The sequence below is a fragment of the Panthera tigris genome, chromosome F2 (genome assembly GCF_018350195.1).
Source record: "Panthera tigris isolate Pti1 chromosome F2, P.tigris_Pti1_mat1.1, whole genome shotgun sequence".
In the NCBI taxonomy this organism is placed as follows: Eukaryota; Metazoa; Chordata; class Mammalia; order Carnivora; family Felidae; genus Panthera; species Panthera tigris.
The window spans coordinates 55,068,052-55,095,459 of NC_056676.1; the positions used below are offsets into that span (position 1 = coordinate 55,068,052).

The 27,408-nt window shown below is 33.6% G+C and overlaps 2 pseudogenes; one reads left to right on the forward strand and one right to left on the reverse strand.

Moving 5' to 3' along the window:
* Positions 1-17,896: 17,896 nt before the first annotated feature.
* Positions 17,897-18,284, reverse strand: LOC102964298 (annotated as a pseudogene).
* Positions 18,285-25,473: 7,189 nt separating this feature from the next.
* On the forward strand, positions 25,474-25,888 carry LOC102970290 (annotated as a pseudogene).
* The last annotated feature ends 1,520 nt before the right edge of the window (positions 25,889-27,408 follow it).

Genomic DNA, 27,408 nt, shown 5'->3' on the forward strand with positions numbered 1-27,408 from the left:
AGAGCACATGAGCACACAAGCAGGGGAGGGGCAGAGAGACAGAGAAAGGCACAGATTCTGAACCAGGCTCCAGGCTCCAAGCTGTCAGCACCGAGCCTGATGTGGGGCTCAAACCATGAACCGCGAGATCATGACCTGACCTGAGTTGGATGCTCAACTGAGCCACCCAGGTGCCCCTGGATGAATGTTCTTTTGATGTGTATGTGCATGTTCTAATTGTATTCACCCTGTTCCCCAGAGTTCATAAAGTTTTCCATAATATAGTGTCCCATATAGGGTTTCCTTTATCTTCTAGTCATGTAAGATCCATTCTTCCAGACAGTATTGTTAGTCCATTGTGTATGGTCCCAAACCTGTAAAAATCTACACTCTATCATGATTGTTATTTAGTTCCTATGGTGCCTTGAGGAACACATCCCTTATGTGTGCCCATTGACAAGATTTGCCCTTTCCCCCTTAAGCTAAAGTGCAACTATCACCCACCCAGTCACATTGTAGCTTCTTTCTAACAGAGTGCTGGCTATCTCCCCTTAAGGAACCATCTGCAAATCCTATTGCTGATTTCGATTCCTCTAGCAACTGACTCTATCTCTTCACAAGATATGTTTCTAGTTGTTACAAAAAATATTATTTATAAATACCCAAGATCCTAAGAATTCCCCCTTTCAGCCGACCTATCAGAATCTAGTGTACCATGATCATCTATTTGTTTTTCTCACATTTATTTATTCCTGTTCTCATTCCTTCCCTTGAAAATGTCAGGGCTGTTCTTCTCTATTCAAATGGATACAGATTTAGGAAAGACAATGAAGGCAGGGCATTAGCACTGAGGTCATCCTGTGGTCACTGGATGAGCTTCTACCCCAAATTTGCTTCGGATAACAATACTGATGGGGTTAGATATACACCTAGAAGATAGAAACAGTTTTATTACTTACATAATGAGGTATTCTGGGAAAAGCAGAGCATGCCTCCCAAGTTGGTCTGAAAATAGTGTGTAAGAGCAAGAAATAGAGACTGGCTTGGGTTTTTTATTGTCTTTAGGGTTAGAGCCAGGTTGAGAGCTTCCATGTAGAGGCAGGGGTCTTTGGTGGTTTGAATTATCTGCTGGCATAATAAGCGGGAGCACCCACCCTTTCTTATTTGCTTGCTCAGATGTGGAACAGAAAGAAAGAGGAGGGGTTGAGACTTAAAAACAAACAGTAGTCAATCAGCAAAAATGTATTCTGACTCATTATAATGGAAATAGCAAGGACCTAGAAAATATATCAGTGTCATCCTCCCATAGCTTCCTTAGCTTTCTGACATTATATATATATTCTTTTTTCAAGGAAATAGAAGATTTCTAATTTTTAAACTGTACCATAGTCAACCAGAAAAAGAAAGATAACCTGGTTGGGGAAGTATGTTGTAGTGTTAGTAAGGAAAGTAGAAGTATTGTGGATTCCTCAGGGAAAAAGAAAATACAGAAACTAATTCAAGCTGAGAATCATAAGTTCAGAGGAACTATACTTCTGAAAGAAAAGTTATCATTACTTTAAATTGCCTGAGGCATGGATCATTGAAATAATAATATTTAATACACAGCTTTCTTGGGTCTTAAAATTGGATATCCCAGAATACCAGCAACCAGGGTGACACATTTTAGTACTGCATTTAAGTATATAGGAGGCAAATCTATTATGGAATTCTAAAGCGTTTCATTATATTAAATGTTAAATAATTGAGACACTGAGAAACGCGTGCCATACAGTTAATATGCAGCTTGCTTATTTTTTTATAAGCTAAAATTTAATGGCACAATCTATCCAAATTGAGAAAGGAAAAAGGACAAAGGAATAATCTTAAATTATGTTCCAAATGTAATGAGATATATGGAAATCCCATGAAAAGATAATGTTTTAATAAAACAGCTTAATTCCCACCTTGAGACAAAATAAATGGGCCATGTCTAGATATTTATTTATTTATTTATTTATTTATTTATTTATTTATTTATTTTTTTCAGCATTGTGAAAATATAATTGGCATATAGCATTAAGTTTAAGATGTGAAATGTAGTGATTTTATATAAGTATATGTTGCAAATAATTACTTAATAATATTAGTTAACATATCCATCTCCTCATAGTTATAATTGGTTATAATTGTTTGTGTGTGCAGTGAGAACTTTTAAAATCTACTCTCTTAGCAACTTTCAAATATACAATCCAGTTTTGTTAACTATAGCCACCATGCTGTACATCACCTCCCCAGAACTCATTTTGTACCCTTTAACCACCTTTATCCAATTTCTCCCACCTACTCTGTCCTCTGTCAACCATGAATCTGCTCTTGGTTTTCATAAATTTGTTTTTTTTAAAGATTACACATAGAAGTAATAAGGGACTTATACAATTCAAAAACAAAAAATAAATACTTCAATTAAAAATTGGCAAAGAACCTGAATAGGTATTTTTCAAAAGAAGATATTCCAATGGCCAACAGGTACATGAGAAAGTACTCAACGTCACTAATAATCAGGAAAATGTAAATCAAAACCATAATAATATATCAACTCACAGGGGCACCTGGGGGGCCCAGTCAGTTGAGAGTCTGACTTTGGCTCAGGTTATGATCTCACGGTTTGTGAGTTCGAGCCCCGTGTCGGGCTCTGTGCTGACAGCTCGGAGCCTGGAGCTTGCTTCGGATTCTGTCTGTCTGTCTGTCTCTCTCTCTCTCTCTCTGCCCCTCCCCCACTCACACACTGTCTCTCTCTCCTTCAAAAATAAATAAACATAAAAAAACGATATCAACTCACAACTGTTAGAGTGGCTATCACTAAAAAGACAAGACATGATGAGCACTGACAAGGATGTGGAAAAAGAGAAACCCTTATGTACCACTGATATAGCTACTATGGAAAACAGTATGGAGGTTCCTCAAAAAATTAAAAATACCACTACGATACAATCTAGCAATTTCTCTTCTGGGAATATATTCAAATGAAATGAAAACAGGATAATGAAGAGACATCTGCATTGCTATGTTCATTGCAGCATTAATGATTATAGCCAAAATATAGAAACAACCTAAGTGTCCATCAACAGATGAATGAATAAAGATGTAGTATATGTATACACATATACATGTATATACACATATATACATGTATATAAAATAAGAAGATAGCATACATATACATATATATGCATATATATAATATATATACATACATAAATATGGATAGAATATATTCAACCATGAGAAAAGAATGAAACTTTGCCATTTGTGACAACATGGATAGACCCTGACATCATTATGTTAAGTGAAATACCCTTCAAATTTTAATATTAGATTTAAATCTAATGGGTCTTAAACCAGCTTCTATGTTAAATTATTGTCATTTTTCTGTGTGTGGCTCATGATAGAGCTATTTATTTCTCTTGAGTGATTTTTCCCAGTCCCTAAACTAGTCAGATTATACATTCTTTTCTGCTTTCTTAGGCATGTGGCTAAAATCTTTGAGACCATGTTTTATATTTCTATATATATGCAGATTGGTTTACTTTCACTTTCCTCTTCTGCAAACCATGAAGACATGTTTTCTAAATGCATGTTGAAATTACAACTTTGGCTTTCAGGTTTGAGAAACTATGCTGTGGTCAATTACCCATGTGCGATCATGGTATTAGTTTCTTCTTCTTGCTGTTTTTATTTCTCATTTCTAAAATGGTCTACTTCCTCCTTTTCTAAATGGTGGTTACATTTTTGGATTTTGTTATCTCTAGCCCACATTTTAAATTCTTCCATAAAAACTCGTTGGTATTTTTTCCATAACTTATTTAACATGACTGATCATTTGAAGGGAAAGACAGGAAGGAAGGGATTGGAAAGAACTCCAATTTTACTGAATATAAGAATACACACATGATTTTAGGAACATTTATATCCCTTATCTTCTTCCAAATAAATTCTGTTTCTCATTCAAGACACTTTCTATAGCTTGTTTTATATAGCCCCATGCCATTTACCACTTTCTTGATTGAGATTATTTGTTGGACTTCACCACTAGATTGCAAGTTAAATTAGGACAGTTTTTCTACTTTTCTTGTTCACCATTGTATTCGCAGAGTCTACCACAAAGCCTGGTACTTAGGGAGTACTTGATAAGTTGAAAGAAATGGTTAATAGCTCACTTTTAGCCCTGTTTCAAGAGATATATATAAGAGTATACTGAATCTGGGAAAAATGACAGTCCTGTTAAAGTTTCTATATGCTCAACCAAGTGTCTTAAATATTTGTCAAAGTTGTTTGAGTCTGTCATTGACAAATAACCTGTAATTCTTCAGTAACTTATAGTTAATGTATGACCTCTATTTGATACAATTATGTTATAGTAAAGAGCAAGTGATAGTCACATAATTCTGATATTATCTCTTCATGAGACTATATAGCAAAATTATTTGAAGTAGGAAGGTCTTCTGGTCTGATAACATTTTTTTTTTTAGTCACGCAGCTCATTTATGTGGCCATGCAGTCCTAATGTGGTACAACTGAGAACCCTAAGTTGGGAATCACAAGACCTGTAGCATGTCAGTGCAATGCATGCATGCTGCCAAATACTGTCCTTTCCAAAGGTAGGTAGCCATGATACCAGATGAAATCCTTTTTTGTCTGATGAATTTGATTTTCTAAGAAAAATCAAGGCCACTGTTACACTGTAAGGAGCATAAAGTGTTATTTAGATATTTTTGAATGTATGAAGAAATAGAGCATAGAAAAATATGGCTGCGGTTGCAAAAATTAGCATAGCAGCTAATATTGACTGAATACATACAATATAAGAACAGATATACTAAACTAATAGCCAGATGGAAACCCTTTTTTGTCTGATGAATTTGATTTTCTAAGAAAAATCAAGGCCACTGTTACACTGTAAGGAGCAAAAAGTGTTATTTAGATATTTTTGAATGTATGAAGAAATAGAGCATAGAAAACTATGGCTGTGGTTGCAAAAATTAGCATAGCAGCTAATACTGACTGAATACATACAATATAAGAACAGATATATTAAACTAATCAATAGCATTGCATAAAACATGCATCTATCTGTTATTTTGTATAGATTTTGGTTATATTTGGTAAAATAAAACATTCAGGTTAATAATGGTTACTATTAACTGACACCCTTATATATTTAAAATCTTCCACTGAGAATTTTTCAGGTAGATTATAGTAACACTCAGATAACCTCCTACAGGTAGTTAGTGCTATTACTACTTTAAATGGAAAAAAATATGGCTCAGAATATCCAATAACAAAGTAAAACAGATTAGAAGTGAAAGAATTAAAATAAAATATAAGCCTAGTATGTTTTGACTTAGATCCTAGAATTGTTCTATAATATCACAATAGTGTATAATCTAGGTCACATATTTTTTTATGAATGTATTTTGGTTTTAAGTCCCATTTGTAAATGGATCCCAAACTAATAATCTGTCAAAGCATATCAAGGATCACATGATGTCCTTGAAATTTATTTTGGTAAAACATAACAAAATATAGTTTTGACAAATGAGCTGATCAAATTATTTAATATTTAATTTAGATTATAAAACATAAATAAAGCAGAGTTATTTCAATGGGTTTACCATAAAACACACAAATACATAAGCATGCATGTATAATTTACTAAAATAAATTTTAGTGTGATATTAACATAAACAGTATAATCCTCTGCTAATGTTAATTTTATTCAGCTTTTTAGAAAGTATTTTTAGCATCTTCTGTCCTTCAATTTTTTAAAATGTTTATCTATCTTGAGAGGGACAGAGAAAGCACAAGCGGGATGGGGCGCAGAAAGAGACAGAGAGAGTGAGAGAGAGAGAGAGAGAGAGAGGGAGGGAGAGAATATCAAGCAGGCTCCACACAGTCAATGCAGAGCCCGAAGCAGGGCTCTATCTCACCAAGTGTGATATCATCAACTGAGCCAGAATCAAGAGTGAGATGGTGGCAGAGCCACCTGGGAGCCCTGACCTTCAATTTTATGAATAATTGAGAGCTGGATGAGTATGCAAAAATGTTATTCTATATCAGTACTAATTTATAATTAAAAAATGCTGTATGCATTTTTATTATCATAACTTTGAAAAGAGGTAATGATATTTACTTTTATTAAACTATACAGGTTTTTAATGCAAATAAGTAGTGCTTTAGTGTTGGGGGAAAATCTCTTATTTATTTAAATTCAAATTATTCCAATTTAGGATTTAAATCCACTTGTTAACATTCATATAGTAAAGCAAAATTAAGTGAGATAAATATAAGACAGATTAAGTTGCAGTAAAATAATGATAGCAAATGAAGTGGAACGTGTATGATTACCTATAAAGAAGAAAGCCATAGTTACAGATTGGTTATGAACTTCTGGGCAGATAAAACAAGAAAATCTGATCAATAGAAATTGCAAAAATGGCAGAAAATTAGACTAGCAGCAGTGTGGAAGCTTTTAAAGAATTTTAGAAAGACCAAATGTTTTACAATCGCAGTAATTAAAATCCGTATCTTTCATTTTATTTCATAAATGCTATAGTAGTAAGGAATAAGCATTTATACATTACTTTAGAATCTGGTCTATCAAATTAATTTCATTGAGAAATATTGTATGATGAATGAGTTCTTTTCTGACATTATATTGAATTAGTGAAATATGAAACTGTCATTTTTCCCATACTCAGCTACTTCTTTGGATTTTAGAAGTAGTAAACAGAAAATGGAAACATTGGAAATAGTTTCTATGCCATTTTATTTTTAGATATGTTTTATAATATTTTAATGTTATATTAAATAATATGTATTAAATAAGTTAATGAGAGGTTAATATAAGTAGAATATAATGTCTATTTCACACACATAGCAACTATCCATAAATTGAAAATAAATTTTTCACTCACTAAGATGCTCTTTACATTTCTGTTTTCAATGTAGTAAATTGTTACCAAATAAATTCTTAACATGTTTTACTGCTATTGGTTTACATTTATTGCAATCCTATGAATAGAGATTGGCATTTTAAAAGCTCAAAGCCAAGCAAGTTTTTTTTTCCCTTCTTATATCAGATAACATAGCACTTTTCATCAAGGTACATTGTGTTCAATTAATAAATCTGTTACCATTTGAATCACATAGAATTTTAATGGAAACTGACAGTCTGGTTTATAATGATTTTGTTCAATAAATTAATTTCTGGGCATGACAAAGGGACATGCTGCAGTAGTTGAAATATTACTCTGTCATTAACAATTGATCATGTATCTGGCATTTGCAAAATTTTGTTATTTTTGTATGCACTTCAAAAGCATGCTATTTTTGTAAGTTAGTGACAAAAACTGTAGAAGCTAATAGAAACTATGTACAACTCTAAAGGGGAATATTCTTATTAACTAAAATTATAGAAACATACTTAAACAATGTATATTATAGAGGCATTAGTTCATAATCACACATATTGCACATTTCAAATTTATTGGCTTATATGATTCTGCTTCCCTTAGAATTGGATTAAATTTAAAATAGAAACTAAAATCATAAAATCTAAACATTTTAACCAACTACCTAGTTAATTATAACCATATGAAAGATAATGGGAAAATTACATAAGTTTTTAAAAATGACTTTTTCAATGCAGATAAGAAGTAAATATATCACACACATATTAAAAGATTCAGAATTAGAGAATGATGGGGTGGGGAAGCTAAATCAGTGAGCTTTTTTTGTACCATCTAAGGAAAATATCTGCTAAATCAAAAATGGCTGGTTAGTATGAAAACAGATAATGTAAATAAAAGAGAGCAAGATAAAATCAATACAAAGTACATGGTTAAAGGACACCTATTTCACTTTTCAAGAAAATATGTTTTGATGGACATAGCCACTTTTCACTGGCAAGGAATCTAAAAATTCCTGATGTGGTAAAAATCAGAAAGCAGTAAGGAAACTCTATAAAATAGTCGGCACGATCTACTTTAGTAATTTTAGATCTTGTTCAAATAACTCATGTCATATCATGTATACTTAATTCCCCTCTACACATCCTATGACAGTCAAATTGTGAGCACACTATATTTTCTCATAAATATGTGATCTGTCACATTCATTGTATGTCTTCTCCCCTCCATAATATTCTCTACTCCCTGGCCCTTATTCTCTGTGCTCTGTCACTGTGTACCTCATATCTATAGAAAACTGATATCGAAAAAAAATCAGTTTTAACATGAGTTTTTAAAGAGCTCCAGAAACTAGTTGGCAATGAGCAATTACTCCTATTTTAGATCCAGCTGTCCCAGAAAAAGTGCTGAAGTAAAAAAAGGGTGCAAAGGTTTAAACCAGTTTACCCTGACTTCTACTTTTGTAGGATCACCACTGAATTGCCCTCCAAAGTTTTCTGCCCAGAAACTGAATTTTCCCTTGAGCAAGTCTGTAGTAAGTTCACACAAAACCAGTTCTAAAATGTGAAAATGTATTTAATAAACACAATTTAAACTTTAAAAAAGAGATTTCTGAGTGAGCCAGTTTTCATTTACCAATATGATTTTTTTACTACTTGTGAAAATGTCTTACATCACTCATGGTTCACATAGAAGAATGTTCATAGCAGATTAAAATATCTTGTCAGGAAAAAAAAATCACGTCCATTAAGAGTAACAATGAAATGTATTATTTTTGTATCCATATAAACTCCAGACAAAGATGAAGATTAAATAAGTGTAAATGCATGTAAAACTAGAAAATGAATCTGTTTTGATTCATTTATATTGTACTTCATTTGAGTACAATATGTAGCAAAAGAGACATATTCAAAATAATGTATGTAATAAGACTATATCCATATCAGTTAAAAGTGAGCAAAACTCAACTATATTACTTAGAGATGCATACAACTATGAAACATGAAAACGATTCTCACAAGTTCAATGGTTACCTCCAGTAAGGAAGATGTCTATTAAAACCCATATATTTTAATACAAATAAAGAATATTGAAATAGGTGATATAGGTGAAGGAGATTAACAGTACACTTAGGATAATGAATGCTGAATAATGCATAGAATTGTTCAATCATTATATCATACCCCTGAAACTGATATAGTATTATATGTTAATTACACTTGAATTAAAAATAAATACCATTTTAAAAAATAAAAGAAAAAATAAGAATATTGATCTGTTTTTTAAGTTTGTGATGAGTAAATTTTAAGATTCTCAAATTTGAAACTCCCATGATTTCGCTATGCCTTCTAGACAAATCTAAATAGTGCAATTTTCCCTATTTAGAAATATGCACTCCAAACGTACCATAATCTAGTAGTGTAAACCTACTGTAATCTACCTTTTTAAATAGAGCCTGTGCCTTGTAGTTCTTTCAGAAGTTATTCTAAAATTCTAAAATCTGTTATTCTAAAGGAGTCCTGTTTATGTGCTGCTGAGGTGTGGGGAAAAAGTCCAATAGTTTAATAATCTAAGTTGTTTGAACAATTCAGTTCTTATGCAGTGTTTCCAGTTAATGAGTGTAGCTGAATTCAGAATAATGTCTTAAATATTCTATATTCATGTAATCAGTGATAAATAACATCAAATTACATATGAATTAACTTTATTGTATATTTCAACATACAGCTAATCAACTTTTAATGTATTTAATTTAACCTCTTTACTTGTTCCCTATTAAATAATTAGTAGCCATATTTCACTTTTTGAACCATTACATACTTGTTTGTAAATTTCTAAAGCAGAGACCACATGAGTAGTGCCTAAGAAAAGCAGCAGCAAGGGGCACCTGGGTGGCTCAGTTGGCTATGTGCCCAACTCTTGGTTTTGGGTCAGGTCATGAGCTCACGTTTCATGAGATCATGGCTCTGCATTGACAACATGGAGCCTGCTTAAGATTTTCTTTCTACTTCTCTCTCTGCCCCACCCCCACTCCCCCCCCCCCATATATATGTAAACATTAAAACAAAAAGAAAGGCAGTAGCAGGACTTGCTTTTGAGAAGATCACATATACAAGATCTAAAGTCTTGAAAATTTGAAGTATTTACAAATAAAATGTAGTTATTAAAATAATTATAAAAATGGAAAATGTATTTAGTTGTATTGGTTTGTATTGTTTGAGAGACAAAAAGTATATCAATTTCAGTTTACCTTTTCAGGCTTTAGAGCATTATGAAATCCAAATGATTTCCCTAGGAACTCTTCTGTTCCAGAACATCAAAAATACTGAATTATTTACACATACATATATACATATTGTATGTATATACTTGAAATATTAATGTATATATGATTAAATGTATTTTTGTATGTACATACTTATAAGGCTCATTAAAAGCTACATAATCTTTGCAGTTATCATACATGTAGTCTTTATCATTTTTAGCAGAAATTTACTTTTCTTATAATGTATATCTAAAAATACAATGGCAGTACAAATAAATATAGAATAATTTGGTTTTAGTACCAATTTTGGGTAAATCCAAAGCAAGATTAATCTCTGTAAATAATGATACTAATAATATTCATAAAAATGTTATAAAATTATAACGTAAAAGTATCAAACTCCCACTCTGATAAAACAGTAATATCATACTTAGGCAAATATGGTAATAGTTCAAGTACTGGAATTAAATTTGATGCAGACAAAAGTAAATATTAATTACATTTCTAAGAAGGTAAATGAAAAAATATGTAAACATTATTTGTAGTCCTAACTACGTATACATTGATTCTAAACTTTATTGAGATTTTCATGAAGTTTTATTACAGTTACAGGAGATAATGCTTCCAATGTTAGCTTACCCACAACTTGTTCCTCTAGTGCAAAAATCCTTAATGTCATGCGTGAATCAACTCTAACATAACTCATTCTATTTTATAACCTCATTAATCAACAACTCCTCCTATTATGTCACAATTTCAGATACGACATTTAATCTATTTTGTGATAGAAAAATGAATTCACCAAATGAATGGTAGTGCATTATTTTTAAAAAGTTTACTATAACTTGAAATAAAATAGTTCAAATCTTGATAATAGAAATGGGTTTAATGTACATAACTTTTTTGGATCACAGCCTCCTAGCAGACTGTCATGTAGATGAAAAAGGGGGAAAAAAGCAAGGTATTTCCTATTTATGTGATATTTCAAAATAAAAGTTGTCGACAAAACTTTGGAAAAATCAAACAAAAAGCTATAGCACAATAAATGTTCTTCTATTCTTTAAAATACCATTCAATGGCATATTTATCCTTGGAATATAATACCATTTTTAAACTATAGCAATACAAGGTGCTACCATGATGTTACATAGAGATTAAAGATTCTTCTGAATTGCTTTTGTCATAAATAACTACTTATAGCATCACATCAACATATTGTTGCCTAAAATCTTATTCTTGATTTTCGTGCATTTTGTGGCTTTACTACTGCCAGTAAACATAGGGGAGGCTGTTTAGATTCTGTCTGCATGTTAGGTTAAATACACACACACACACACACACACACACACACACACACACACCACTCTGTTTTTATAGGTATCTTAAGCCAAGTGTTCTAACACATGCACAAATTCTCTGGTGGACCTTCCTTTCAGGAATACTTTTCCCATATTCTGTGTGTTAACACAATGTACACATTAAAGTAGTACTCGCTACCTGTATTTGCCTATGCTTGCTACGATGAATGTATACTCGAAGTTTGTTGGAATTGTTCCCATGCTGAGACCCTTCTAGACAATTTACTTAAGAAGTTTATATCCTGATCACCACGAATGCATTTATGAATTCAGTTCCTTATTAATACAAAACACTCATACAAAAAAGGTGAAGAGAAAATGAAATAGCCAGGGAAAAAATAATTAGTACTACAGAGACCTTAATCGAAAGAATTAAATTAGCTAAATGCAAATGAAAAAAACATATTACAAAATCGTATGTGCCCTATGATACCATAGTTTTAAAGCAAACTCATACTATATGGAAGAACTTGAGTGTAATACTTGATATTTATCTGCTGTGACACCTCAGTTATTAACTCTGAGTATATGTTTCTCTATCTGGTGAAGAAATATAAATACAACTTCTTTATACTAATGAACTATTCTGTTGTAACTTCACATGTAAAAATTCAGGGTCATTTTGTATTTTAGTCATTCTTTCCATCTCTAAATCCTGGCTGAATTTGCTGAATGTTAATGTGTACATGAAGAGCCTATGATAAGCCATCTTATTATTGATTATGCAAGAGGCAAGTATTATGTCACTATCAGTTACATAAATGACTCAGAAAAAAATAAATTAAAGAACAAAGATCAAAGTTACTTAGAGAAAAAAAATGAAAAACTTCCCAGAAGTTGTTTGTTGTCATTAGTAGAGAAAAAGACTCAATCACAGTCTTTTTAAAAAAGAGAATCTACAGGTTTTTGCGTTTACACAGTAACAACCCGTAACCTGCAACTTCATTTGGGTGGACACCTGTGAAATACGTTGCTGACAACTTTTCTTTTGCCATATAAGGACACTTAGTTGTCATTTTCAGACTACTCCAATAAAAAGAGAAATGGTTATATAAGTTGAGAATTTCAGCAAAGAAACATGTAAAATGAGGAGCATACAGAGGAAAATTTTAGCTTCAAGTCACCAAGTATATTTTTACTTCAATAGCTCATAAGTTAACTGGAGATTTAAAAAAAAAAAAACCAAAAACAAAAAACTAGTGTTTATTTGATGTGGATGGAAGCTATTGTGGAGTCGTGGGAATTATGACGTTTGTGTTTGTCACAGGGCCCGGAATAAAAGACTCCTTAATGTTCCAGCTGTTACAGGCCCATTCTGAAGATGATTCAGTCTTGCTTTACAATTTAAGAGATTATGCATAGATTTTGCAAAAATAAAATTTTCACTGGAGCATTGAGGAGGTCTAAAACTCATACTCCAAATAAGAAATTTGAGTTGAATGTTATTATTGTCAATCATTTTGTTTATTGAGGCAATGACCATGTGATTTCACCCTGGAAAAAGAGTGTTCTGGGAACCTTTCTATGGATGAGCCCCTCTCCATCTGTCTCTCCTAAGACAGATTAGTCTTTATTTTTCAGATTCTGAAATAAAGAGAAAATTCACTAGAATAGGCCTGAAAAATGAACAAGTCTAACAAATGAACAATGTCTAACTTGCTTTTTAAAATTACTTCCTTTTTAAAAATAAAATTTGGTTAAAAGTTCTGTTTGATGTTTTGATGTCTGTCCTCTGAAATTCTGAAACTTTCACAACTTGCCTTATAAAATAAATGAATTTAGGAACTAAAAAATAAAAAAAAAAATTCTTCCTAATCAGCTAGGAATTTCTAAAACATTAACATATAAGTTAAGTGGTTATTCAAATCTATCAAGGTTGGGAAGTTCATTTATTTAACTATTATTTTCAACTGTGACCAAATAGTCTTGATTTAATTTGATTAGCTTAATAAAGTGAATTGAGGTAAATTACTGATTTAAACATGAAAAAAAATAAACAAAAATGTTGAAGTTATAACCAGTCTCAGTGAAGCCAGGACACTCCAAGTATAAAAACAAAGTAATAGTAATAATAATAAAGATTAGATTTAATGAGAAAATATTTTAAGTTTCCATAAGGTATAAAAAATGTAAACATAATTAAAAGTCAGTATGAAAATCCACATGCTATATCTCAGGTACTTTTAAAACTAATTAATTAAAAAAGTCTCAGTGCAGAAATAAAATTATTTGATTTTGAAAAATAGAGGTAAAATAATAATAAGTAAGTATCCATTTGTCCACTCTTTTCCTAGTCTAGCAACCAATCCGTCTACTCAGCATTTATCTACTGACCCTCCAGTATGTTTCAGGCAATAAGCGTGGAAATATATTAATTCTCATTTCTAGTAAGTGAAATGAAATTTGTAAAATAAAATAATAGCATATTGTAACACATTACTGTAATAAAATTACAATGAAACCTAATATGTTGAGACATTCAATCACATTTCATAGACTGAAGAAGTGCACATAGCTACTTTCATAAAATGTTCATTGAAAGCTAAATTGGTACAAACTTTCTTCAGAGAGGGAGTCATCATATTTTCTGTCACCTTAAAGAAGCAGGTATTCAGACCTACTTACAGAAAGTGTACAATAGATTTTCATGGTTCAACTTTGCTTCTGCATATTGTTACTTTTTTTCTGAGTTGTTTATATTGTTTTAATACATTGAATAAAGAGTGATGGGCAAGAAACAATTAAATTACCAGATTGAAACTATTTGAAACCATTTTTTGACTAGCCATCTCAGGATGCATCAGCTGATTTGGAAAATGCTTCTTCCTGGTGGCTCACATATCAAGAAGGTGAGATATAATTTGAAGTCAAATAATCTTGCTCTGGCTAGATTATTACTTTGGCTACCTAACTGGGAAAATTTTCCCTTAAATAAAAATCAAAACCACACTGAGATACCACCTCAGGCCAGTCAGAGTGGCTAAAATGAACAAATCAGGAGATTATAGATACTGGAGAGGATGTGGAGAAATGGGAAGCCTCTTGCACTGTTGGTGGGAATGCAAACTGGTGTAGCCACTCTGGAAAACAGTGTGGAGGTTCCTCAAAAAATTAAAAATAGATCTACCCTATGACCCAGCAATAGCTCTGCTAGGAATTTACCCAAGGGATACAGGAGTGCTGATGCATAGGGGCACTTGTACCCCAATGTTTATAGCAGCACTCTCAACAATAGCCAAATTATGGAAAGAGCCTAAATGTCCATCGACTGATGAATGAATAAAGAAATTGTGGTATATACACAATGGAGTACTATGTGGCAATGAGAAAGAATGAAATATGGCCTTTTGTAGCAACGTGGATGGAACTGGAGAGTGTTATGCTAAGTGAAATAAGTCATACAGAGAAAGACAGATACCATACGTTTTCCCTCTTATATGGATCATGAGGAACTTAACAGAAGACTATGAGGGAGGGGAAGGATAAAAAAAGAGAGGGAGAGAGCCAAACCATAAGAGACTTAAAAACTGAGAATAAACTGAGGGTTGATGGGGGGTGGGAGGGAGGGGAGGGTGGGTGATGGGGACTGAGGAGGGCACCTATTGGGATGAGCACTGGGTGTTGTATAGAAACCAATATGACAATAAATTTCATATCAAAAAAAAAAAAAGAAAAATTTCCCCTTGATAACGGCATGATTACCCCCTTAAAAGAAACACACATGAATCAACATGTTTTATGGATAAATAGGCTGCAACATTATTCTTTGGTTTATTTAGCTTAGCCAAGATTTAAATATATTTACATTGAAATAAGTTCTTAAGCAGAAATTCTAATAAAGTCTATGGTTAGACTTCTGTTTATACCTCTTTTATTGACAAATTAATGTTTTGTGTGCTTGTGTTTAATTAATACCCATTTTCTTAATTGTGCATATTAGTATAATGAAAACTTTTGCAAGGCTTTTTTCCTGTTATGAAATGTTATTTTTTTAAAATATATTAAAAGATCAAGTTTATACATAAATTTGAAGATTACTTTTCCCTAGCACAATCAATATTTATATTTTAAAGATGATAAAAGTAAGTTATAAAGTAAAATGTATTTCATTTCAGATTTGTTTGTCCCAAGTAAAGAAACAAACTTGAGACATTCTAAGCAACAAAATGAAACTTCTAGTAAGGAGTTTATTAAACTTCATATACAAAAGGATTGTAATCTCCCAAAAGAGGGAAATGAGGAATGGGAACATGGTCTTGAGCTCAGAAAGCCACTCTTTCAGTTTCTTTCTCTTGGGGTCTAATGTGAGTCCCACCCCTCCAATCCATATCTAATTTATTCCTTTTTAAGCAGTTTGGAACAGGTTTGTGTGTGTGTGTGTGTGTGTGTGTGTGTGTGTGTGTGTGTGAATACAGTAAAATATGTCAGGCCACATTTAAATAATTACAATTTAAAAAAATATTCAGAAGAAACTAGAATCCCTCACTCATAATTTCAAATCACCAGAGCATGAATCATTACACTTATTTTCAGCAGGTTTCCAACCCTATCACAAATCCTGGCCACACAGTGTAGCAGATAAGTAATTCAAATATGGTGGTCCCCACCCAGTGCTGTGAGACGGCGGTTTTCAGACAAAAGTAATTATTAAGCCGATCTTCCACTACAAAAGGGTTTCTTCAGTATCTGTTGTATGAACAAAATCAGAAAAACAAACATACCTGGAAGTAGATGTAGCAAATGTTAACATTATTTTATGAAGGATTTATTGTCTCTTTGTCATTTATATTTTCTTTTTATAATGATTTGAAATTACTAAGTATTGAGAAGCATACTTCTAAAGGTTTAATTTTTTTTTTTTAATGTAAGATACTTGGTTGAATTTTGGCTTCATTTTTATTTTGTTATCTGCATTACAAAATTTTGGCTTTACTTCGTTATATTACAAAATTTGGCATGAATTCTGAATGTGAGGTGAGCTGCGAGGAGTAAGGGGTGGAAAACGGGAAAGAGAAACCATAGCACATTAGAAAAGCTAACTTGACATGGCCTGTTGTATAGCATAAATTTAGGCAATATGTATGTTCTAGGTAGGAGATTTTAATCCCATTTTCAGTATAGTTTTGATTTTAAAGGCTCAGAGAATATCTTCACTGTCTTCAAAGTAAGGGTCCTTAAATTATGAGGAAAAACAGGTGGCTAAATTAATAATTGGGATGGTTTGAGATCTTCCCCCTTCCATTCAAACTGGAGCATAGTACAACTTGTGGAGAGTAGAGAATAAAAAGTTTACACTCTGCAAGTTTTGTGATTTCATTTATCTCCCTCACACATGCATTCTGATCATACTGGTCTTTTCTCTTTACTCTCCATTAAGACAAGGGAAATAGCACACACACACAAAATAATCGAAAAATGCAACTTAAACTAATTTTTAGAACACAAGCAAGCATTTTAGCTACTTCTTAAAAAGCCCCACATTAATGAAGAAAGCTGCTAACAGTGAGGACCAGTCTGTTTGGGGCCAATATTGACACATGTATAAATATATCTAGGTTAGGAAGATTGCCTCCAGGATACCATATTACCTTATGTTATCATGTCTCCATAGACTCCTCTTAGTTGTGACAATTTCTGACTTTTCTTGTTTTTGATGGTCTTGAAAGTCTTGAGTATTAATGGCCTGGTATTTTGGAAGATGCTCTTATATTGTTATGTATATGGTGGTTTTTTTTTTCGTGATTAGATTGGGGTTATAGGTTTTTAGGAGAAACACCTGAGAGGTGAAGTAATATTTTGAACTCATCATATCAAGGGTGCATACTATTAATGATCTATACTGTAGATATTTATCACCTGACTGAAGTAGTGTTAGACTTCTACACTATAAAGTTAGACTTTGATCATTTCCACATGGTACTTGTGAGGAAGAAGTCGGTGTGCACAGCCCAGAATTAAAGAGTGGGTGTTTATATCTTCCACGCAAAGCAAAGAGTATCTACGTATATTATTTGGAATTCTTCTGCATCAGAGATTTGTTTCTTCTGTCCCATCAATTTGTTTATTCAATTATGTATGTTTATTAGTATCAACACATTGATATTCATGTTATGCCTTGAGGTATTATACCTACTTCATTTTGGTGTTCAAACTGTCCTGACTTTGGTCAGGAACTCTTTCAGGCAACTTCTGTGTCCCTTTGTTTTATGTCCATCAATGCATTTTTTGGAGATCAATGTATTTTTTTAAGTTCTTAGTTTATTAATCATCTCATGACAAATATACAGCATCACCACCGATAGTCACTGCAGATTCTTTACTCTTTCTGTTGTCCAATTTCCAGCTCACTTTTTGCCAGCACCAACATTGGTTTTTGCAGTTCCCCTGACTTTCTTCATTCTGTTCATGGATCCCTTTTGCTGTTTTCTTGACTTCTTTTTCTTCTCATACAGACCCTGTCTTGCAAGTCTGTGTTTAGGTTCATTTTTCTTTGCATAACCAAAGGAATCATAAAACATGTCAAAGCCAGTTGTCTTGCCATCACCAAAATGGTTCTGAATCCAAATACAAAGATGACATCTGATGTAGTCTTGTACATTTTGGCTAATTTTTTCCTGAATTTCTGTCTTAGCTACTGTTGACTTCCTGGGATGAAGAACATCAATAACCATCTGCTTCTGCTGATGTATTAGGATGACCATGAACTTCCTAGATAGCTACTGTGTCATTCATACTGGTGGTCACGCTTATAGCAGCGAGAGAGGACAAGATCAATGTATTTTTAAAATATCTTTATCATGGAGGGTATGATCTTGCCCCATTTAACATGACAAATCATTACATTTTTAATTTTGATAACCATATTTTATTTGTTTTATAATTTCTCTTCTTTTCTTCATTATTGCTTTTCTCTTGACATGGCATGATTTCTCTGAGGTCCTTCTTAAATCTTTTTTAAACATGCTAGTTTACTGATAACAGCCAAATTATGGAAAGAGCCCAGATATCCATTAAATAATGAATGGATAAAGAAGAAGTGTTATATATATATACATATACATATATAATGTAATATTACTCAGCCATAAAAAGATGAAATCTTGCCATTTGCAATGATGTTGGTGGAGCTAGAGTGCATTATGCTAAGCTAAATCAGACAGAGAACGACTGATACCATATGATTTCACTCATCTGTGGAATTTAAAAAACAAAACACATGAACATGGGGATGGTGGGGAGAGAGGCAAACCAAGAAACATACTCTTAACTATAGAGAACAAACTAAGGGCTTGTTACAAGAAGGGTGGGGATGGGAGGATGGGTTAAATGGGTGATGGGTAATAAGGAGGACAATTGTGATGAGCACTGGGTGTTGTATATAATGTTGAATCACTAGATTCTACATGTGAAATAAATATTGCACTGCATGTTATCTAGCTAGAATGTTTTTATTTAACTTGTAGAAAAATAAAAGAAAAAACAAACATGTTAGTATTTTATTCATTCTAAATTGGTCAATGTATATTAATTATTTGGGCTTTTGTTCCTGCTTTTTTATGGGCTCATTTTCTTGATCTTGTTTTATTTAAATCTTTTAAGATAAGCTCATTGTCATTTTATTCATCCTATGGTTTCATCTTTCATTTGTAAGTGTTTTTCTACAACATGCTTCCTACAGAGTTCAAGAAACTTCACAAGTCCTTAGTCAGTTTCTATAGTAATTGTTTGCCTGTATATTCCAGTACTGAAGGTATGTTGTAAATTTTGAACCCTGATTATAAAATTCATATGTTTCAGATTTAAGGCTTTAATTTCTCTCAAAGGAGTAGTTTTTAAAAGTCAAAGTCACAGTAGATGACAAACATCATTGCAATCACTGTAGCTAGAGGTGAGTTGAGAATGTTGGTTGATTTAGTAATTTATTTTTAAGTTGTGGAGCAGCACTTCAGAGTTTGAGGAATGTCACTCCCATTTCCCTTAAGTGAAGACATAAAGTCATTCCATGGTCTCAGTCAATCAGATTCCACAGTTTACAGTACCCATGGTCTTCTTAGGATGTCAGTTTGCTCTTTCCTCTGTAGTTTTGAGTTCCTTCTCTATTTCCAGCACTTGTTATTTCACTTTATTTTTTAACTGAAAGAGTCTGATTGCATTTTTGATGTTTGACTTTTGATATACTTTAAGCCCAAGACTTCTTTATAGATCTCTTGCCCAACACCTTAGCAAGCTCATTTAAAAGTCCACAGGCTCCTTCCTTTGGTTCTGGTAGAAAGTTCAAATCCCACAAAATCCAGGACAATGAAGGGGACTCTAAACCTGAAACTGCCCTCTAATCACTATAAAACCCCAAGCCATTTGTCCCTCTTTGCTATATTAAGCCGTTTTTGTACATTGGTGTAGGTCTGCTTGCTCTCCCAAGAAAACCTTATAATGTGAGTAATAAGTGTTCTTATACCTCTTAGTTCTTGGGTAGCATAATCTATCTCGATATTTGAACTGAATTCTGGATTGGGGGTTAATCTTGCCTTCCTTTGGGCAACCACAAGACACTAACCCAGGTGTAGCACAGGAGCAATTTTTATATTAATTTATATTGTGACAGGGTCCCAAAGGTCATCTCACTATTTTTTGGACATCCATGTACAAATATTTTCAATTTCAATAGTTTTAGAAGGTAAAATAAACAGTGGAGTATATTGCATTTCATCCATTATGCTGATGAAGGGAAAAAAAGATAATATGCCACATAGTTAACATTGTAAAATGAGCACTCTCCTACATTGTTGATGGGATAGTAAATTATTACCCTCCTGGAGCCAATTTGTTAATATTTGAAAGAAGACTTTACAATGAGAAACACAGAAAGGGTAGAGGAAAAATGACTACAACTGGACAAAGGGAAGGAAGTCACTAAGCGCCCAAATATTTTTAAGCTTCTCTTTAACTCTGAAAATAAACTTTCAAAATGATAAAATCAAAAAATATATAAAATCAAAGCAACACTTTTTAGGCACATGCTAAACATGTATATCATAATTAGGTCTAATATTGTGTAATTTAAAACTTATTTTAAACTTACCTCCCACTTCCAAACACACACACACACACACACACACACAGAGAGAGAGAGAGAGAGAGAGAGAGAGAGAGAGAAGTGGATTCAACATTTTTTTTTTTAAAGGGTCAGTATTGAAAGAATATATAAGTGTAAAGAAATAGCCTCAGGGAGCCTGGGTGGCTCAGTGGATTAAGCATCTGACTCTTGATTTCAGATCAGGTAATAATCTCATGGCTCATGAATTCAAGCTCCATGTCGGGCTCCATGCTGATAACATGGAGCCTGCTTGGGATTCTCTCTCTTCTTTCTCTCTGCCCCTCCCCTGGTCATTCTGTCTGTCTGAAAATAAATAAACTCAAAAACAGAAACAGAGTCAACATCATTTTTTTAAACTTTTGTACTTCAGCCTTAGAATTATAAAGCTAATCAAGGAAATAAATGTGCACTTAGTCCCTGTGACAATACCATCCAAAAACAGCCTATAATTTTATTCTGTCCACTATAATTTCACATACTGAAGGTAGTGATATAAGATTTTCTTCATTAATCTCAAGGTTTTTTTTTTAAGAAATGGAATTGCATATTCTTACTTTAATTTAGTTGTGTTGCTAGCCAACTTCTCTGGGAAACAGGCTGTGCTATAGATATTTGTATGCAAGAAGTTTGTTGTTTTCAGGAATAACATCCATGAGAGAGTTAAACACACACACGCATACGCACACGCACACGCACACACACACACGAACAGGCCTGGGCAGAGGGACAATAAGAACTGCATGCCACTGCAGCAAAGACCAGTCAGTCCCACTAGAATAAAGATGAATCTCCTTCAGGGTTGTCATGAATGGAGGGAAAAGGAGTAAGCCTTTTAACAGTTCCTCATGTCAACCCACCTTACTTACCATCCCTGTTCTGGACATTCATTGGATGTGGACTACATTTCCAGAAAGATACATAATCTTGGTGAGGTGGCTCTCTAACACTTAGTGCAATTTTTTCAGACAGACTCAGCTGCAAGACTACACTTCCAACAGCTGGAGAGATAAGTGCTTTAGTCCTGAAGGTGGTTGAGGATTGTTGAACCACTTGGGCTTTTTGCAATACTTTTAAGTTTGATATGTTGGAGTTAGAGATATTTGGACTCATTCCAAGTTCAGTATAAAAGCACTCAAAGCTTTATCAGGCTTATAATACTCCCTGGACCTCAGCTAATCCTTATTGGGGGAAAAAAGAGATAAAACAATTTTACAGCTGTGTAGGCTTTGAAATGCCTTAAAAGTGATGAGAACAATGTGCAAAGTTCCCCACAATAAAGCCTTTTGCCAATTGAGTTCATATCTGGATATCGCTGAGAAAAGATGCCTGGCAGTATATGGGGATGGTTTCCTTAGAAAAAGGTCACATCAAAAGCAATGCACTTGTTGTGTGTGTATTAGTGACAGATCTATATCCTGAACATAGAGACACAAAATATTATATTTTGAAAGGGGAAGATAGCAAGTGAGTGAAATCTGTTAACAGAATAGAGAAATGACTTCTTCCATGCTTCATAAAGAAAACTGGTCACATACTTGTTTTGCAATCATAAACATATCTAACATGTTTGCTGCAATGTCAAGTACTTATAAATAAGGAACAAAATGATAATTTTAGTTTTAAAGAATGTTTTCATAGGAAATTGAGATTTATAAACAAGGGATTTCTTTGTATTTTCTCTTTTTAAAATGTATACAGTTGAGAAAGACATATCTTTCAGGGTAATAAGATAGTGTACCCATCCAATGAAATTAATGATTTAGTTTCTGCTGCATTCTTTGACAATAAAATTTTTGGATTTTAATGTGTGGGCTGATTCACATGCCACTTCTAATGAAAAATATAAAATGTATTGTCGTGATTTTGCACTACCCAGGATAGAGAAACTCTAAGACTTCATTTTTCATTTTATTTCATTGTCTTCTACTCAGGAGTATCCAGTGACCTATGTTTGGCAGTTTGTGTAAAATGTATGCATTGGAAATCGGAACATTAGGAAGTTCGTGTAACATCAGTCCATCTTAGTCACCAATATGTGGAAAAAACTAAATTGCATCTGTCACAGCTGCCTAATACGTTGGTAGAGATGGTATCATCAAATTAAGCAGAAGTGTTTTGTGTCTATATAAAACGATTTAGGGAGGTAAAACAATAGTCACAAGGTGCTCATATGAAATGAATGAATGTGAATGTGTTTAATAAAGTGGTGCAAAATTAGTTCACTTTGAATATAATAGCACCTTAAAATAAAGTTAAAATAAGAGTAAGTTTCTCTTCTCACAAGTAAGGAGACAGAAAATAAACAGGATAAGAAGACAATTAAAACATAGATAATACTGGGGCGCCTGGGTGGCTCAGTCGGTTAAGCGTCCGACTTCGGCTCAGGTCACGATCTCGCGGTCCGTGAGTTCGAGCCCCACGTCGGGCTCTGGGCTGATGGCTCAGAGCCTGGAGCCTGCTTCCGATTCTGTGTCTCCCTCTCTCTCTGCCCCTCCCCCGTTCATGCTCTGTCTCTCTCTGTCTCAAAAATAAAATAAAAAAAAATGTTAAAAAAAAAAAACAAAAACATAGATAATACGCTTGTGTTTTAAATCTTGCTTTTGATCTTGTATTAATAATTTAACATTTAAGATATTTTTTACTTAAATTACAGAATAAAAGTGAATAAAGAAAAAAAACAATTAGAGGAATTTTAAAGTGCATCACCTCTTAGGATTTAACTCCTTTTTTTAAAAAAGAAAGCATTACTACATATTAGAAGCTATTACACACCAGAATAAATATATTAGAAACAATCTTTGCAGTTCATGGTTATTTCTGAAACATTTATTTACAGGCTGATTTAAGAAGACTTCACTGAAAAATTATTGAGTATTTTCTATGTGCTAGATTCTGTGCTGTTAGAAAAAAAGCCATAATCTCTACCAATGTACTTTTGCCTACATGCATACCATACATTAACTTACGTTAGTTTATGGATACATGTATACTTACACACACATGTGCACACACATACTTTATTTTTTTTTTAATGTACCTGAAGTCAAATATACTTCTTACACGCAGTGAAATATCTGAAGGCCGAGTGAGTTAGACTTTGGCAGATTTAAAGTGGTAACACAACCATATGCAAGACTGCTTTATATAACAAAAAACATTATACCATTTGTTCCCTGAATTCCTCTTAATTTAACCTACCATTGGTTCCTCTGACATGCCCATTTTGGATTATAGTACTGAGAGTGTTATCTCCTATTAAACTTTCCTACATGTTTCTTTGACAACATTGCTCTAATATTCTTATGTAGAACTCATGTTTTTCTTTACTTGACACTTCTTCATTTCCTATGGCTGAAAGTCACAGTGGCATGTCCTTCACATACCATAAGAATAAGATATGTTACTTAGATTTGTGGCTGTAAATCATAATTATTTTTCCAGATCATACAGCTAAGCTCATGTCAATCAAGTAGACAACTTAGCTTCTTGGCCACAGCATTAGGCTCAGGATTGGCCATACCAACCAAATATGTCCACTGAGAAAATTTCAATGTGTTTGATGTATAGTCACTGATAAAGATATGATATTTTAGGCTGCTGATTCATTAAGCCATTGGAATGCTTCTTGGTGTTGCAAACGGGGGTAATTTTCCCCAGGTATTGAGAATCTCTTAGAGAATAAAGTCAACAAACAGGCAAACAAATCTACAGAAAAGATAAAGAACTGATACCTTCTTATGAACTACTGTATCCAAGCATGAAGCTAGTTCTGTTATATGGTCCAATAAAGCCACACTCCCTTTTATTCTTAAGACAGTTTGAGTTCAGTTTCAATGCCTTACAATGGGAAAATGATTCCTAAAGAATAAATTTACATCAAGAGAATACTTCAGGACTAGGAAATAGGCTAATCTTTTTAAGAGGTTACCAAAAACAAAGCAGACAATGATAATATTTAGAACATTACTTCTATGATATTTATAGGACATCATGATCAAAATGTATTCACGTGATCATAATATTCAATAATGTGATAATTTACAAGAGTGAGGTAAGTTTGAGCAGAGAGAGTCCTTTGGTGTAAATAACATTTACAAACCTTGTAAAATGTAAATCAGATTATACTGTTTCTCTTCTCAAAATACTCTACTGTAAAGTAAAGCTGAAGACTTTCTAGGCTTCAATCAATCCTTCTTATCTGCTTTATTAGGTCCCTGAATAATCTGCACCTGCCCTCTTTCTTATTCTGCTCCAGACACACTGGCCTCCTTACTATTTCTGTTACTCATCAGAAACAAAAACAAACAAGCAAAATAACCCCCATGCCTAGAGTTTTTATCCTCACTCGTCTCCTCTTTCTAGAATGCTTTTCTTATAGCTATTGACATGACTGACTTCTTAATTATATTTGAGAATTTTACTAAAATGGTAATTTTTAAAGCCTTTCTTGACCATTCAAATTAAATATCATATGTTCACATTTTCTAACTTTCCCTGGTTTATCCCCCAGCACTTATCACTATATAATACTTTATTTAAATTAATATGCATATTGTGGGATGCCTGGGTGGCTTACTCAGTTGAGCATCTGACTTCAGTTCAGGTCATGATCTCACACTCCGTGAGTTCAAACCCTGCATCGGGCTCTGTGCTGACAGCTCAGAGCCTGGAGCCAGCTTCAGATTCTGTGCCTCCCCCTCTCTCTGCCCCTCCCTTGATCATGCTCTGTCTCTCTCTGTTTCAAAAATAAATAAAAACATTAAAAAAAGTAATATGCATATTGTTTATTGTCTGTCTTTGTGCAGAAGTATATATTATAAGGGTTGGATGGCTGGTGTCAACAAGGGTAAGTTTGTGAAACCTGGGATGGTGGTGATGGTCCCAGCAAAGAGCTACTTCCAAGGCAAAGCAGTCCTTGTGAGGAACATTCGTGATTGCCACCTCAAGCTACCTCTATAGCCATGCTCTTGTGTCTGGAATTGACTGCTATCCCTGAAAAGTGACAGCTACCATAGGCAGGAAGAGGTCAAAGATTGAATCTTTTGTGGAAGTTTATAACTACAATCACCTCATGCCCACAAGGCACCCTGTGGATATCCTCTTGGACAAAACTGTCAGCAATAAGGATGTGTTCAGAAACTCTGCTCTTAAATGTAAAGCCTGATGAGGGGCCAAGGTCAAGTTCAAGGAGATATACAAGACCTGCAAAAACAAATGGTTCTTCCAGAAGCTGCAGTTGTAGCTCTGTTTTGTTTCAGTCATTACAAAATAAAGGAAAAAAAAATGTTTAAAGTGTCTATTACATAACTGCTGTTATGTAGACTAACTTTTTTCTTTCCTTGTTTTTTAAATAAGTGTATCCTCAGTGCTTGATTTAGTGGTTTAGTAAAATAAGTGTTCAACAAACGTTTGTGAAATAGTGAATGAAAATGAGATTTGAAATCAGAATTCAGCATTCAATACCTGTTATACCACTTATGGAATGGTGATATTGGAAAACTAATTTGTCTCTGTGACTTTAGAACTTGGTAATTTGCATAAAAGTAGCATTACTGTCTTTCTTACAACTTCATTGAGATATTTATTGAGATATAGTATATATAGTCATTTGCACATATTTCAAGTGTATATGTATTTTTAAAGTTTATTTATTTTGAGACAGAGAGAAAGTGCAAGCGGGGAAGGGGCAGAGAGAGGGAGAGACAGAATCCTAATCGGGCTCTGCACTGCCAGCACAGAGCCCCATGCAAGGCTCGAACTCACAAACTGTGAGATCATGACCTGAGCCAAGATCAAGAATTCGAGGCTTAACCAACAGACCCACCCTGGTGCCCCTCAAGTGTATATTTTGATAAATTTCTAATGCAATCCTTCCTTCCTCTCCCTACTAGTCCCTTGGCAACCACTAATCTTCTTGTATTTGAGTTTTCATATTCTAGGATTTTATAACAATGTAATAATACATCAAGCATAAATTTTTCTTTCTTCTTCTAATTTCAGAAGAAAACACCAAGAAGTTTCCCAAAATGATGTATCATTTTACATTTCTACCAGCAGTAAATGAGCATTCTACATTCTAAGAGAGTTGGTATGGCTAGTCTTTTTAAAAATTTTTTTTAAAGTTTATTTATTTTGAAAGAGAGAGAGAGAGAGACAGAGAGAGAGCAAGCGGGGTAGGGGCAGAGAGAAAGAGAGAGAATCCCAAGCAGGCTCTGCACTGTCAGCACAGAGCCCGATGCGGGGCTTGAACTCATGGACCATGAGATCATGACCTGAGCTTAAGTTGGACGCTCAACCAACTGAGCCACCCAGGTGCCCTGGTATGGCTAGTCTTTTAATTTTAGGCATTTTAACTGATGTATAGTGGTATCAAATTGTCATTTAGATTTGCATGTCCTAATGACTAATGATGTTGAACATTTTTTTGTGTGTTTGTCAACCATGTATTTCCTTCAGTTAAGTGTGTGTTCAAAGCTTTTGCTAATTAAAAACAAAATAATTGTTTTATAATTATTTTTATTTTTTAGTGTTTTGTTTATCTATTTTGAGAGAGAGAGAGAGAGAGAGAGAGAGAGAGAGAGAGAGAGAGAGAGAGACAGCATAAGACAGAGAGGAGAGAGAGAATCCCAAGTCGGCTCCACATTGCTAGTGTGGAGCCCGACATGGGGCTTGATCTCATGAACCATGAGATTACGATGCAAGCTGAAATCAAGAATCTGATGCTCAACCAACTGAGCCACCCAGGTGTTCATATAATTACTT